The 17,083-nt window shown below is 41.5% G+C and overlaps 1 pseudogene; it reads right to left on the bottom strand.

Moving 5' to 3' along the window:
• Positions 1-689: 689 nt before the first annotated feature.
• LOC135513824 (glutamate decarboxylase 1-like) lies at positions 690-16,563 on the bottom strand (annotated as a pseudogene).
• Positions 16,564-17,083: the final 520 nt, after the last annotated feature.

Below are 17,083 nucleotides of genomic sequence, written 5' to 3'. Positions count from 1 at the left end.
CTGCAGAGATGATTGTGCTTCTGGAACGTTCTCCCTTCTCCACAGAGGAACTCTGGAGCTATGTTTGAGTGACCATTGTCACCTTCTTGACCAAGGCCCTTCTCCCCTGATTGCTCAGTTTGGCCTGGCGGCCAGCTCTTGGAAATGTATTGAGGGTTCCAAACTTCTTCCAATTAAGAATGATGCAGGCCACTGTGTTCTTGGGGACTTTCAATGCTGCAGAAATGTTTAGGCACCCTTCCCCAGAGCTGTGCTACAACACAATCCTGTTTCGGAGCTCTACGGACAATTCCTTCAACCTCATGGCTTGGTTTTTGGCTGACATGTACTGTCAACTGTGGGACCTTATATATACACCTACATGTGTGTGCCTTTCCAAATCATGTCCAAACAATTGAATTTACCACAGGTGGACTCCAATCAAGTTGCAGAAACATCTCCAGGTTGATCAATGAAAACAGGATGCACCTGAGCTCAGTTTCGAGTCTCATAGCTAAAGGTCTGAATACTTATGTAAAGAAGGTATTTCTGTTTGTTTATTCTTATAAATTTACAAACATTTCTAACAAACAGTTTTTCCTTTGTCGTTGTGGGATATTGTGTATAGATTGATGTGGAAAACAATTATTTAATCAGTTTTAGAATAAGGCTGTAACGTAACAAAATGTGAAAAAAGTCAAGGGGTCTGAATACTTTCCGAATGCTCTGTATAGGCTACAATATTGTTGTACACAAATAAAATGAATGTAGAAATGAACTGGCTACATTCTAACAATTCCCTGATACTCAGGAATACAAAAATCATATTTGTATATATTTTTACATAAGAAGGACTGTAATTACACAACAAAACATTTAGAGATATATTTAGTTTTCTGATTGTTTTTACCCATTTCCCTCTAAATGCATGATTTACAGTTAATCTGAGCCACAATCTGATTCATAAAGTTGTCTCAAACCTGATTCATAAATCAGTTTCAGTCCTGATGCAGATGTCATGACCAAGAGAAGCGATCTCCTCCAAGAGGTAGTCCACATCCTCTGTCTGTGTGGCCGGGTTGGAGAAGACACATCGGAAGAAGTTCACTTTGTCTCCGAGTGGCTGATAGCCAATCATGGCCATCCCCTGCTCCATCATCTTGGCTTTGATCTTTGGTGCCACCTTAGAAACCAAACAGTGATTTAGCTATAGCTTTATAGAGTACAGATTTTATAGAATTGAATTCATAATGTGCTGCTGCTAGTTATGAGTACAGATACAGTATCTGCAGCATCTAATGGATAAAGAACCACAAAGGTTGAATTAAGACATCTAATATATCACTAACATTAGAGATCCAAGGTGTAGCATTACCTCATGGAGTCTCCTGTTCCTCTCAGGACCTGGTGACATGTTCCTCAGGCTTGGTGGGATGTACCAGAAGCACACGTTGCTGTGTTCAGGCTGCATGGGGATGTATCACAGATAAAAGGCTTACAACGATTCATCTCACTGAGGAATTATTCAATAAGTACAAGGGACTTTAAAAAACAGACTTACTTCGCTTTTGAAGACGAGTTCAAAGTCTGGTCTTTGTTTGAGTTTGTCAAACAAGTGCTCAGCATTTTCCAAACATTTATTGACCTGTGATTCAAAGCCTTCTGAACCCTAAGAAGAGAAATATATATATATATATATATATATATATATATATATATATATATATATATATATATATATATATATATATATATATAAAATGCATCAAGGTGGGAATGAAGTTAGTTTTATTTACCAGTTGATAAATAAATATATAAAATCCATGTGAGTATGTTACATACCTTGGCCTTCCACATGAGCCAGAGCTTGAAGACATCAACATGCCTGCCACACTGAATGGTCTTGTCTCCAGTGTCATAAGAGGTGTCGTAGTGCTTGTCAGTTTGGAAAAGGTATTCAGCACACATCTGATTGCAGTCTTTCAAGAGACCCTGTGAGTGAGAAACCACTGACTCCATTATGTATGTGTATTTCTGAATGCGTGCAAATTGTAATTCAGGGTGGAATGTTTTGGTAGTCTTGATTTTTTTATATTCATAGCGTTAGACTACACACCCTTTTCTTCACCAGTATGGCTGAGCATTGCAGCGGAGCACCCATCATTTTATGGGGGTTCCAAGTCACAGACCAGGCTCTGTAATAAACATAATTCAAATAGACCTGCATGTAAGATCCAATGAAGGCAGAACTGTTGAGGGTCAATTCCATTTCAATTGTGAAGGGAAACAGTATCCCCAAAATGTAATTGATCCTGGCTGTATGGAGGAGTGAAATTCAGAAATCTATTATCTTTTCGGAGAGCTGTAAATGTTGTGTGTCCTTAAGTCTCTGTTCTCTCTGGTTACCGTACCTACCGTTCAATCCCTTGTAGTTTCACACGGTGCCGCTTGGACATCAACAGTCCTCCGCCCCAGGCTGCCTGTTAAGAAATAAAGAGAATATTACTCTAAATACAATCTTCTCTTTAAATATAACAAATTCTTATGGGGACGGTTTCCCAGACACAAATTATGCTTAGTACTGGACTAAAGCATGCCCAATTAAAATATGTCAGCAATAAGGCTAAATGTGTGTCCGGTAAGCCATGATGGATGCTATAAGGTAAATACATCAACATGCAGCCAGAGTCCATGGCTCTCACAGATGTCTGCGATGGCATTGAGAGGATCAAAGGCTCCGTACACAGTGGTGCCTGCTGTGGCATTGACGTAGAATGGGACACAACCCTGAAGAGAGAGAGAGATGACAAGAATCATGATGAGTGTATTGACCTGTTCCTGTGAAATAGTCCCTGCCAACACACTGGAGCTCTGGTAGCTCCTTTTATGCACCATCCAATGTTGTTGAATGGCAAACAGAAAATCTGATTTGAGCGTATTCTGTTTGGGGTGTCTGTTTCATCCTAATTTGATTAAATCCTTCACTGGCTGGACATACTGTATACAGGTATGCTTCCGTGTATTTAAGTCACAGCCCTGTATCCCTCAGTTTGGCAAGAGAAGACTCATTCATCCATTACCTGATCTTTGGCAGTAATGATACTTGACTCCAATTCTGCAGTGATCATCTTTCCCTTGAATAGTAAAACAATGACATCACTCATTTAGCTCTGATGATATTGTCAATGTTCACGATCAACAAATGCAAATCACACTCCCTCCTTGCTTACCGGTCATTACATTTCACCACCACAACATTTTCACTTCCTATCCCAAGGACTGCTGCAGATTTCTTGACTGAATAATGACTCTAGAATAGGGAAAACGTATATGTCAGTACATGTTTATAGATAATATGAATAAGCATGACCTGACGTGAATACTGGTGATGCGTACATGTGCTGATGTGAAGAGGATGAGCCTGGGCAGAGCAGTCATCCCTTTGGTCTTCACTTCAGGGAAGAAGTGGTATCTGGCCAGTAGTACACTGTACAGATTGGACATGGTCCCACCTAAGGAAATATATACATTTTATTTTATTTTTATATTACCTTTATTTAACTAGGCAAGTCAGTTAAGAACAAATTGTTATTTACAATGACAGTCTACCAAAAGGCAAAAGGCCACCTGTGGGGATGGGGGCTGGGATTAAAAATATAAATTAAATAAAAATATAGGGCAAAACACACATCACGACAAGAGAGACAACACAACATAAAAAGAGACCTAAGACGACAACATGGCAGCAACACATGACAACACAGCATCGTAGCAACACAACATGGTAGCAGCACAAAACAGGGTACAAACATTATTGGGCACAGACAACAGCACAAAGAGCAAGAAGGTAGAGACAACAATACACCACACAAAGCAGCCACAACTGTCAGTACCTTTAACAGAATGTAACTGGCAGAACGGGTGTTGTACAGTAGTTCTTCCTGTAAAAGTTGCGCCATACTGCTGCACACCTTGCGGGCTGCCGCACAATTCTATGGCCCGTTTTTTCATTGTCAGCTATTGTTGTCATTAATGCTCGTTAGTGCTAGTTTGACCACCAGAGGGCATCTTTGAGAAGCTTTTGATAGTCTTCAATACTGTCTGTACTAGAGAATTAAAAGTGGTTAAAATCTGAATAAAGGCCAAAATAATATTTATAAAGGTCAACATATTTATTTCTGTTTTTAGAGGGAGAGAAACCAAAAGCCCAGAGTGCCTATTTTTTGGACAAGGACATCCCGGCCGGCCAAAACCTCCCCTAACCCGGACGACGCTGGGCCAATTGTGCACCGCCCTATGGGACTCCCAATCACGGTCGGATGTGAATGGAGGGTGAGGGCTGCAGTAGATATCTCAGATAGGGGGGAGTGAGGCCTAAGAGGGTTTTATAAATAAGCAACAACCAGTGGGTCTTGCGGCTGTTATACAGAGATGACCAGTTTACAGAAGAGTATAGAGTGCAGTGATGTGTCCTATAAGGAGCATTGGTGGCAAATCTGATGGCCGAATGGTAAAGTACATCTTGCCGCTCGAAAGCACCCTTACTTGCCGACCTATAAATTACGTCTCCATAATCTAGCATGGGTAGGATGATCATCTGAATCAGGGTTAGTTTGGCAGCTGGGGTGAAAGAGGAGAGATTACAATAGAGGAAATCAAGTCTAGATTTAATTTTAGCCTGTAGCTTGGATATGTGCTGAGAGGAGGACAGTGTACTGTCTAGCCATACTCCCAAGTACTTGTATGAGGTGACTACCTCAAGCTTTAAACCCCCAGAGGTAGTAGTCACACCTGTGGTGAAATTGGCATTCTTCTTACCAAACCACAAGGTTAAGGGCAGAGAAAGCTTGTTGGACACTAAGAAAGCTTTGTTGTAGAGCGATTAACACAATATCTGAGGAGGGGCCAGTATAAGATTGTATAATCTGCATATAAATAGAGGACTAACCTTGGCTGCCTTCCAAGCAATGGGAACCTCCCCAGAGAGGAGAGTTCAGAGATAGGCGACGCGATTATACTGGGCAGCAATATTAAAGAAGAAAGGGTCAAAACCATCTGACCCAGATGTTTTTTTTGGGTGAAGTTTAAGGAGCTCATTTAGCACCTCGGACTCAATGACCGCCTGCAGGGAGAAACTTTGTAGCGGGGCAGGGGAAAAAGAGGGAGGAGCATTGGGGCTAGTTGCATTAGTGGGAGATGAGGAAATGTTTGACGGGCAAGGAGGCATGGCTGAGTCAAATACGAATCCGGCCTTAATGAAGTTGTGATTAAAGAGCTCAGCCATGTGCTTCTTGTCAGTAACAACCACATCATCAACATTAAGGGACATGGGCAGCTGTGAGGAGGAGGGTTTATTCTCCAGGTCATTAATCGTTTTCCAGAACTTCTTGGGGTTAGACCCACAGAGAGAGAACTGCTCCTTAAGGTAACTAACATTGGCCTTCTGGATGGCCTGAGTATACTTATTTCTCATTTGCCTGAACGAGAGCCAGTCAGCCTGAGTATGCACGTGCTGAGCCTTTTGCCAAATGCAATTCTTGAGGTGGAGTAACTCTGCAAGATCATGGTCAAACCAGGGGCTGAACCTGTATCTAATTCTCATTTTCTTTATGGGGGAGGGTTTGTTAACAATATCACTGAAGATATCAAAAAAGAAGGTCCAAGCTTCTTCGAACAGAGGGAATAAAGCAATGTACCAATTTACAGAGGCCAGGTCATGAAGGAAGGCTTGCTCATTAAATATTTTTAGCTAGCGTCTATGACAAATCAGAAGCTTCTAGTGTTAACGTGCAGAAATCCCAGGCTTTTACGAGAGCTGAAATCAGTGAAACATATATCAGAGCACAAGTCAGAATTGTGGCTAGCAACAGTAGATGGGCAAGGGTGTACATGCACATTTCCAGATATTTTCAAAAGTAATACAATTAAGGCACGGCAGAGGACAGGGAAAGCTCTGCAGTGTTGATTTGTGACATTTGAATGTGCATTAGATAGCAACATGATCATGTTATACAGCAATTTCATCAGGTAGCATGAATACAAAGCCGGCGAGAGGTGGTTAGAATAGGATTGGGGCCAAAGGTCTGTGTAACCTATAGAGAGTCATAGAGAGTACTGTATTATAGGTGGATATCTGAGAGATTGTCTTAAGCTTATAATTTCATTGAACTTCATAACAACTAAACAATATATAAAAAATTAAGAGGACACAATGAACCAATTCATTGAAAGTACCAAGGATAAATGTAACAAAGTGTATGTTTGTCATTGGCTACATTGTTTGTATCGATAGCAAGATCGGAATGTAGCTAACACTGTACCTGGACAGAACACTCCATCCCCTTCTTCCTCTGACCAACCCACAATCTCCTGCATCTTCCTCAGTAGAATCTCCTCCATCAGAATGAACACTGGGGACACTTCATATGTAAACCTAGAAAAAAGTTTTTACACTTTAACTCATATTGCAGAATGACATTTACCAGAGGACAGATCCCACCATGGGCCATGCACTCTTTGAAAAAAAGGTGCTACCTTGAACCTATAAAAGGGTTATTCGGCTGTCCCCATAGGAGAACCCTTTGAAAAAAACATTTTGGTTCTAGGTAGAACCCTTTTGAGTTCCATGTAGAACCTTTAACATAGAGGGTTCTACCTGGAACCAAAAAGGGTTCTCCAATGGGGAGAGCCATAGAACCCTTTTGGAGACCTTTTTTCTAAGAATGTAGTGTAACCTGGGGCTGTATGTATCAAGCGTATAGGAGTGCTGATATAGGATCAGATTCACCCTGTCCATATTATTTTATTCATTATGATTTAAAACAGTGTTTCCCAAACTCGGTCCTGCCCCCCCAAACATGCACCCAGAGGGAATGTACTTAAAAAAAAACATTTCCCCCCTGGGTGCATGTTTTGTTTTTTGCCCTAGCACTACACAGCTGATTCAAATAATTAAAGCTTGATGATGATTTTTTTTTGGTTGCTTCCAATTGGCTCATTCATTCCTCCTCCTCCCCCCTGTAACTATTCCCCAGGTCGTTGCTGTAAATGAGAATATGTTCTCAGTCATTTTACCTGGTAAAATAAGGGTTAAATAAAAAGGAATGTAAATGTTACATGTTTGTGTTGGCGGTAGACGTCAGCCATTCCCCGGCCAGACCGATGACATCCAGCCCTGATGACAGCTGATTGAAAAAGCGTGGGTGACCTGGGGACAGATGAGGACATTCTGGAACATTCTACTAATCTATAATGTCTATGATGTCTATAATGTTAGCCATTCCCATGGCCAGAACCCATGACATACTGGTACATGGAGTATGGGGGGGTAACTGTACACATATTTTTACTTGACCGTTCGGTACTGGGACTTCGGTTCCCGAATGAATACATTAAAAAAACACACAAAAAAACACTAAGCCTACAGTATAAGCTTAGAGTAAATCTGAGCTGAAAAAAACAAACATTTCAGGCTATTGTGTTAAAACAACTGGATCCTATGCACATTTTGTAGTATAAATTCAAATCTTAATTGGCAAATTTCATAAAGTCCTTTTGCAGCCAAGAACTAGATCTGTGTGATGGCGAGTGGTTGGGTCGATAAACAAGGAGGATTCTACATCATCGTTTAAGAACATTTTGACTTCCCAGTAGATTTTTATTTTGTTATTTTTTTTATTTCACCTTTATTTAACCAGGTAGGCTAGTTGAGAACAAGTTCTCATTTGCAACTGTGACCTGGCCAAGATAAAGCATAGCAGTGTGAACAGACAACACAGAGTTACACATGGAGTAAACAATAAACAAGTCAATAACACAGTAGTTGCCATCATGACCAGTGAACTGAGATAAGGCGGAGCTTTACCTAGCATGGACTTGTAGATGACCTGGAACCAGTGGGTCTGGCGACGAATATGTAGCGAGGGCCAGCCGACTAGAGCATACAAGTCGCAGTGGTGGGTGGTATAAGGTGCTTTAGTGACAAAACGGATGGCACTGTGATGAACTGCATCCAGTTTGCTGAGTAGAGTGTTGGAAGCTATTTTGTAGATGACGTCGCCGAAGTCGAGGATCGGTAGGATAGTGAGTATTACTAGGGTAAGTTTGGCGGCGATTTGATTTTCGATTGGAGATGTTTGATATGAGTCTGGAAGGAGAGTTTACAGTCTAGCCAGACACTTAGGTACTTATAGATGTCCACATATTCAAGGTCGGAACCATCCAGGGTGGTGATACTAGTCAGGCGTGCGGGTGCAGGCAGCGAACGGTTGAAAAGCATGCATTTGGTTTTACTAGCGTTTAAGAGCAGTTGGAGGCCACGGAAGGAGTGTTATATGGCATTGAAGCTTGTTTGGAGGTTAGATAGCACAGTGTCCAAGGACAGGCCGGAAGTATATAGAATGGTGTCGTCTGCGTAGAGGTGGATCAGGGAATCGCCTGCAGCAAGAGCAACATCATTGATATATACAGAGAAAAGATTCGGCCCGAGAATTGAACCCTGTGGCACCCCCATAGAGACTGCCAGAGGACCGGACAGCATGCCCTCCGATTTGACACACTGCACTCTGAAAGCCTTGGCAATGAAGATGGCTGCACAGTACTGTCTTTTATCGATGGCCGTTATGATATCGTTTAGTACCTTGAGCGTGGCTGAGGTGCACCCGTTACCGGCTCGGAAACCAGATTGCACAGCGGAGAAGGTACGGTGTGATTCGAGATGGTCACAACAGCAATGGACAGAGAGAATATGTCGACACTGATCAACGAGAATAGCCCATGTAGCTGTCAACACCTCAAACATGTTGACACATTAATGCCGACACAGACGTAACACTAACCTTAACCCCTAACCCAGCGTTTCCCAAACTCGGTCCTCGGGACCCCAAGGGGTGCATTAACATTATTAAAACGTGCACCCCTTGGGGTTTGGAAAACCCTGCCCTAACCCTAGCCTAGCTAACGTTATCCACCTAGCTAATGTTAGCATTAGTGACCTAGCTAACCTTAGCCACAACAAATTGGAATTCATAACATATCATACGTTTTTCAAATGTGTGATATATTGTACTCAGTTCGTAACTTATTGTACGAATTGAAATTTGTAACATATACAAATTGTAATTCGCAACATATCATACAAAATGAATGATGGACATCCACAAATTAATACATACCATGCAAAACTTAACATATAATACTAATTGGAATGTCACAGATTTAAATGTAATATGTTACATCTACTCCTGAGTCCAGGTTGGCCTACATCACCCACAAAACGAAAAAACAGCACAACTTCGTCTCCACTCTGCAATAGGGGAGAGTTGTCTATCAGTTTTTTTGCTGCTTTGGTGAGGGTTGTGGGATTTTTTTTATTGGACACAGAGGAGGGTAGTGAGTTTTTTCCCCCTGGTTTACATTCACTCTTTGGCAGCTTTTACTATAGAATGTCTTCCATTCTATCCATATTTCCTCATCTTCTTGCATGCACCTCACCTATATCTGTCACGACTTCCACCGAAGTTGGCTCCCCTGCCTGTTCATGCGGTGCTCGGCGGTCGTCGTCACCGGCCTACGAGCCGCCACCGATCCCTTTTTCATTTTCTGTTTGTTTTGTCTTATTAGTTGCACCTGTGTCTTTTGTGTTTGCTTGATGGGCTTCTTTATTTATAGCTAGGCTACCCGCCCTTGTTTTGTGCGGGATTACTCTTATGTTACGTGTGTATGACATGACTTTGGTATTCGTACTCCGGACCTGGTACCCTGTATGTTTGGGTTGGTCCACATTTTCCGCGCCCTGTGTTGTGGGCATTGTTTTCGGTGCAATGTTAATTAAAGTGCACTACTTCCTGTGGAACTATATGCTCTCTGCGCCTGATTCTTCCTCACTCACCTAGTTTCCCATGACAATATCAAGGTGTTTTGATACATCCCTTTTACAATTTGCTTTTCCGTGCACTAACTTTCCTTATAAACTGGGTGGTTTGAGCCCTGAAAACTGATATACCACGGATATGACAAAAAATAACTTTTTACTCTTCTAATTATGTTGGTAACCAGTTTATAATAGCATTAAGGCACCTCTGCGGTTTATGGCAAATATACTGTACCACGTTGCGTTGTGCTTATGAACAACCCTTAGCCGTTGTATATTGGCCATATACCACACCCCCTCGGGCCTTATTGGTTAACTATACCACAGGTCAATATACAGCCTAAATGTCAACCCTGCCGTCTCATCTCTCCACTCAGAGTGACAATAATGGTCGGTGGATCATTTGTCCAGATCTGCAATAGGCTAACTAGCAATCATAGCACACATAAAAGCATTCAAAGCTGCATCAATTTTCAATATGAATCCACAAGAACAAATAGGAATAGCTGAGGAGAGGCCAAGTGCATCAATGCGCATGAAAGAACTGTGGTAGCCCGATTACCAACGACATTGAGACAGACTACAGGGAGGAGGTGAGGGCCCTGGTGGAGTGATGCCAGGAAAATAACATCTCCTTCAATGTCACCAAAACAAAGGAGCTGATCATGGACTTCAGGAGAAAGCTGAGGGAACACAACCCCATTCACATCGACGGGACCGCAGTGGAGAAGGTGAAAAGCTCCTTGGGGTACACATCACTGACAAACTGAAATGGTCCACACACACCGACAGTGTGGTGAAGAAGGCGCAACTGCGCCTCTTCAACCTCAGGAGGCTGAAGAAAGTTGTCGTGGCCCCTAAGACCCTCACAAACTTTTACAGATGCACCATTGGAATATATCACCACCTAGTATGGCCCTCCAGGAGATCTACATACAGCACATGGTGTCACAGGAAGGCCAAGAAGATCTTCAAGGACCTCAGTTACCCGAGCCACGGCCTGTTCACCACATTACCCTCCAGAAGGCGAGGTCAGTACAGGTGCATCAAAGTTGGAACCGAGAGACTGAAAAACAGCTTTCATCTCAAGGCCATCAGACTATTAAATAGTCACCACTTGCCTCCGCCCAGTACCCCTAGTTACTGTCACTAGCCGGCTACCACCTGGTTACTCTAACATGCACATTAGAGGCTGTTGCCCTATGTACAGAACATAGTCATGGAACACTGGCACTTTAAGAATGTTTGACAGAACACTGCGGACTCAGTTGTTGTGTGTTGTTAGATACTGCTGCATTGTGGAGCTAGGAACACAAGCATTTCGCTACACCCACAATAACATCTGCTAAATATGTGTATGTGACCAATACAATTTGATTTGATCTTGTTTAGGGACAATACAATTATCTTACCTAGACTAGCCTACAACACCACAATGCAATGAATATTTGCATTATTGTTTTCAAGTGAGTACAAAATTCTACTCTCGGCTGCAGTGAACATTTTTTATTTAAATAATGTGCAAAAGCCCTGTGATATGAATGTTTCTTTACATTTAGATCAGTTGTGGGTCTACTCTCGACAGTGTATAAGATGTAGAAAGGTATAGTAGCAGGCCAGTCTGGCTGTATTTTTACTTCTGATACTGATATGCGTGATCTGTTGCAGATCCCAAGTCGTCCTATAATAATGTGGCCATAATAGAGATGGGTTGGCTGATAATGTCACGAAAACTATGTTCGCTTCCATAGGGGAGAAGTCAGCCTGTTGTTGTGATTCTGTTGTTGTGATTCTGGCTCGCCAGATTACCAGCAAGAATGACAAGAAACTGCCATGTGGGGAATTGTAAGTGGCTCATTTTCAACTTGTTTCAACTTGTGTTTTGACAGATTTCACATTAATGCTAATATGGCAAAAAATTTGCTAGATAGTTAACCACCAACTGTAACAATGTATTTGAGAGACAACAAGTCATTATTGTGCAAATGTATGTATGTTTTCAATAAACATTGGAGACAAAATATAGCTTACATATAGCTTACAACCAGTCACAATGTTTTAATCTGATTTGGCTACTTCAAGTCTCCTGTAGGCATGTGCAGGTTCGTCCAAAATATAATTCCAGCATCAAAACGGCTTGACATTAACCCGGTTTCCATCCATCCTTTTAATGTGAGTAAAGTACATGTTGGATAAAGCATTTCATGACCAGCCTGATGTAAACAGCTAGCTAATTTGTTGGTAAACTTTCCAAATGTCGACAAAACAAAATACACTTAACAAGGTGGGATATTTTTGTGTCTGTAAACTTAATTATGCAAGAAATGGCAGTAGAACAGCTTTAATGCTCAAATATTGATATAATAACCATCATATCCAGGGGTTGCGTTAGAGTACAGAAATCTGTATTTTAAACAATTTCACCTGTGCTGTCATAAAGCATTATGAATCATGATCATCTTGAATCAGGAGTACCAATAATTTGTATTTTCTTAAATAAACAAAAAGGAACTACATTAACTGTTGGCATTTCATTTTCTCACTGTACCTGAACTGAACCCTAACCCCAAAACTGCAATATGTACTGAACCTTGGGCTTGGTGAACCGTTTGGCAAAACAGTCAACAGCTCTTACGGTACCTGTTTTGACTCCATACTTCAAGGTGTCCCTGCAGTCGACCAGGAGTTGTTCCAGGTTCTCGGGCTGGTCTGGGAGCTCCAGACTGAAGCCCTCCAGGCCCTCTCTGAGTTGGTGAGGGTGGTGGAAGTCCAGGACTTTGGAGCTCCGTCTGAACGACTTGCAGACATAGCTGAGGAGAATGTTCACCAGCTCTTGGAAGAAACTTTTGGTTGTGTCCTCACCACTGAGAGCAGGGAGTAGATCTAAACATAAAAGGGACACAGTCAGGGCTCTAAATTAACTTTTTAAATTGGTAGTCAGTGCTCATTTTTAAATAATTAAGAGCACCAAAAAGTATTTAGGAGCACCATAGGTATTGATTTCAATTGATTTAGCCTATAGGCCTGAGAGCACATCCAAGAGCACCTTTCCTTTTTTCCAGTGCCATCTTAAAGCATACTGGTGGTCGTGTTATCAGGTTGTTAGTCAGCTAGGTAACATGACTGGATAAGGTTGTTTGTTATCTAACAGTTAGCGGCCCGCGAGTAGTTTTTAAAAGGTCCAGAACACATGTATTGAAAGAAGAAGTTATTTGCTCCGGTAATATGATTCATGTTAGGCTAGCTAATGCTAAAGCGGCCCACAAGACAATACAGGTATTAGTCAAAGCTTATGAATATTGTATGTGAATTTCCATATATCAATGACACTAGCAAAAGGGTTGAATTGTTCAGCAACATGTGCAGTGAATGCTTACATGGCTTTTGTGGTGAAAGGTACATAATGCATTTATTTTAATCTCGCTATCAGGCCACTGTATGCTGTGACATGAGCCTGGATGGTGACACATCTTCTTCAAGCTGCCTGACTGAACACTGGGGCCTTCAGTGGTACCAGAAGCAAGGGCCCTACCTATTTCACAGCCATTCTGTCAACATGTATTCTATTAACCACTCAAATTCATGCAAACTGCAGACGCAAGGACTGACTTACACTGAGTATACAAAACATTCTTTATACTGAGTTGAACCCTCTTTTGCCCTCAGAACAGCCTCATTTTGTCGGGGCATGGACTCTACAATGTGTTGATGCTGGCCCATGTTGACTCCAATGCTTCTCACAGTTGTGTCAAGTTGGCTGGATGTCCTTTTGGTGGTAGACCATCCTTGATGTACACAGGAAACGGTTGAGCATGCAAAACCCAGCAGCGTTGCAGTTCTTGATACACTCAAACCAGTGCACCTGACACTGACTACCATACTCCATTCAAAGGCAGTTAAATCTTTTGTCTTGCCCATTCACCCTCTGAATGGCAGATATACGCAATCCATGTCCCAATTGTTTCAAGACTTAAGAATACTTCTTTAATCTGCCTCCTCTTCATATACACTGATTGAAGTGGATTTAACAAGAGATCAATAAGGGATCATAGCTTTAACCTGGATTCACCTGGTCAGTCTGTCAAGGACAGAGCAGATGTTCTTAATATTTTGTACACTTAGTGTATATTTGGTATTGTGTTTTAGGTTATTGTCCTGCTGAAAAGTGAATCTGTCTACCAGTGTCTGTTGGAAAGGAGACTGAACCAGGTTTTCCTCTATATTGTACAGGTCCCATTCTTTAATCTTGTCTGGGGGTCTAAAAAGGCAACAGTACAGGCAGGGAAAAGGAGGCTAGTAACATAGTCCGGGAGATCAGGCAATAGGTAGTTAACAGGAAATCCGATAGGCTAAAGTACAGGCAGAGAATAGGCAAAAGGCTTCGTTAGTGAGGCATGCAAAAACTATCATACACGGGAGGATTAAATCACTGGAAAACCAGCGCTTTGACTAGAAGTGTGTCACAAAACAAACAATACCTCACAATGATGGGGTGCAAAGAACTGAACTAAATAGTGTGTGATACTGACATACAGGTGTGTGAACAGGTGATCAGAATTCAGGTGATTGGGATCTAGGTGTTTGAGAGTGTGAGCAGGAAAGAGGGCTGGAAAGTGAGCTGCGTTCAGGGGATCTACGTGTTTGAGAGTATGAGTTGGAAGCAGAAGTTACAAGAATTAGGTGCAACAACTTTATTTTGTCCCTTCATTATATCAGCATTGAACACGTCCCCCTCCCTAGGAGAAGGGATGACCGTGACAATTTATTGTTAAAACGAGAGGCCGTTTGGACCTTTACTTTAATTTGCTATCCATTGTAAATACTGTTTGTAGGCCTATGTAGCCAAATTGTATCTATGATCGTATGTTATCCATTCATGTTTTTTATATGTTCTATTTACAGTATATCTGTAAATAATCGACCAATATAATCAAGCCACAGCCGGCCATGATTACAGACACCTGTGTGTGTCCTTTCAAACTATATAATACTATTATAAACTGGGTGGTTCGAGCCCTGAATGCTGATTGGCTGACAGCCATGGTACAGCAGACCATATATCGGGGGTATGACAAAACATTTATTTTTATTGTTCTAATTACATTGGTAACCAGTTTATAACAGCAATAAGGCACCTTGAGGGTTTGTGGCGTTGCGTTGTGCCTACGAACAGCACTTAACCGTGGTATATTGGCCATATACCACACCCCCATGGGCCTTATTGCTTAAGTGACCTGCAGCGTTTGTCAATATACCCTGATGAAGACAGCTTGGCTGTCAAAACTTTGGTTATTCAATTATTTCATCTGAGCTCCTAGAGTGTGCGGCTGTCCTTTTTTCCCCAAGTGTTCTACTCCACTAGCCAGTGCCTCGCCTAAACAGGTGTACATTTCTTTCACCTTCAGGATAGAAAGCCAGACCATGTTGATCTTGTATGTGTCTTCTGCATCTGCATTGTTTGCTATTTGGGATTTTAGGCTGGGTTTCTGTATAGCACTTTGTAACATCGGCTGATGTAAAAAAAGGTTTAATAAATACATTTTATTGACATGTGTCCCAAATGGCATCCTAGTCCCCACACTGCTCTACCTAGTCAAAAGTATGGCACTCTATAGGGAAAAAGGTCCCATTTGGGACAAAGACCTCGAGTGCAGTTTAACTGATGAAAAGGTTACCAGCAGTAGCTTTCATCAGCCTCATAATGCAGCTTTTGTTGGCCTGGATTTACCTTTGTTGTATATGCAGCTGAAGTCCTTGGGTATGCAGGTGTTGTCACTTGTCTGTGGAGAGTTGATATTGTCAGAGGAGCTTCTCTGTTTACTCTCTGCCAAAATCTGCCCACCAGGTGTAGATTTTTCTGTGATGCTTTCTGGAACAAATAGACGCAGAGTACATGATGATCCGACACCAATATTAACATATCTACTGTAAATTGTCATGAATAATTATTTGAGTTTTGCCTGTAAAGTAGAGACTGAAGATCAAAGGAAAGCGTACTAGTCAGGTGGGTTGTGAGGGCAGGGTGGGAAGAAGCATCTTCGTCACCCGTATATTCTTTGATTGAAACCATGTAAGCAACAGGAAACGCAGGCCATGTAATCAGGAGCAAAGTTTTGTGTGTAACCCAGTCTGCCCGTTTGAAGGACCAAAATGGCCAGGGCCAGGTCAGAGAAATGAACAGACTGCCAAAAGATTGTGAGTTTGGCCTGGAGGGACGATTGTGTGCATGCAGTTAATAGATACAAACTTAACCAAAGTAATTGCAACACATTATTAAAACTAAAAAGTAGTCTGACTTATTCTTTGTCTCCACTCAACAATATCAAGCAAATACAGAGTTCCCAACCAGATCACATGTTGCATATGTTATTTACATACCATGTGTACCATGTGAGTACAAAATATTGTTCAAATAGATTGATTTGCTAACACAAATACAATTTCTTATTCATAGATATCATAAGAAACGTGTAAAAAAAATAGCCTTAAGCCTTATCTCAGGGTTTACTGCTTTACCTGAGCGAATGTCTCAAAACACAAACAAAAATCACACCATGACATAACTGACATAACCCCATAGATATACCACATACAGACACATCTAAATAATTGATATGCTCATTTGACTCTGACCTGGCAGCTGCAAGTAATCCATAATGTGTCCACATATGATTGAGTTCTGGGAGTGACGTTTGTCCAGTATCTCCCTGTTCCACTGCTGCCCCTCCATGAGATGCACCTGGAATGGTTTTGTGGAATATATAATAACCCCCTGGAGGAACTAGGCGTGGTGGTGGGCGCATTATGACACAAGGCTATTCAACCTGAATGAAACAATGCTATTCCAAAAACCTTTGAGAATGAGAGCCTCCCCAAAATGCTTCTGACAAACACTAGCTACCACATCAATTCATTATCATCTCTTCTGTCTTTTTTTGTCCTTTTGTGTGTAATTATTTGGCTCAAAATATGTTTGTGTGTGCTACTCAACCTGCATACAGTACTCTGAAGGATCAAAAAGAGACTGTTGTGAATGTTTCCTTTGATCTGAAGACATGATTGGAATAATATATTAAAACTGGCAACTGGATTTATATGACATTAAAATAATTATTATTGTTTGTGAGAGCAAGTTTAAGTGTTTAGCTCAATGTCTTTCTTGATAAACATGGTCTTACTCATAGTAATGAATTTCTTACTCTTGAAATGTTGGTAATATTTCTAGATTCTCAT

This window comes from Oncorhynchus masou, chromosome 3 (assembly GCF_036934945.1).
Source record: "Oncorhynchus masou masou isolate Uvic2021 chromosome 3, UVic_Omas_1.1, whole genome shotgun sequence".
NCBI classification, from domain to species: Eukaryota; Metazoa; Chordata; class Actinopteri; order Salmoniformes; family Salmonidae; genus Oncorhynchus; species Oncorhynchus masou.
The sequence above is the reverse complement of the archived record's forward strand: the minus strand, read 5'-3'. Positions and strand labels throughout refer to the sequence as shown.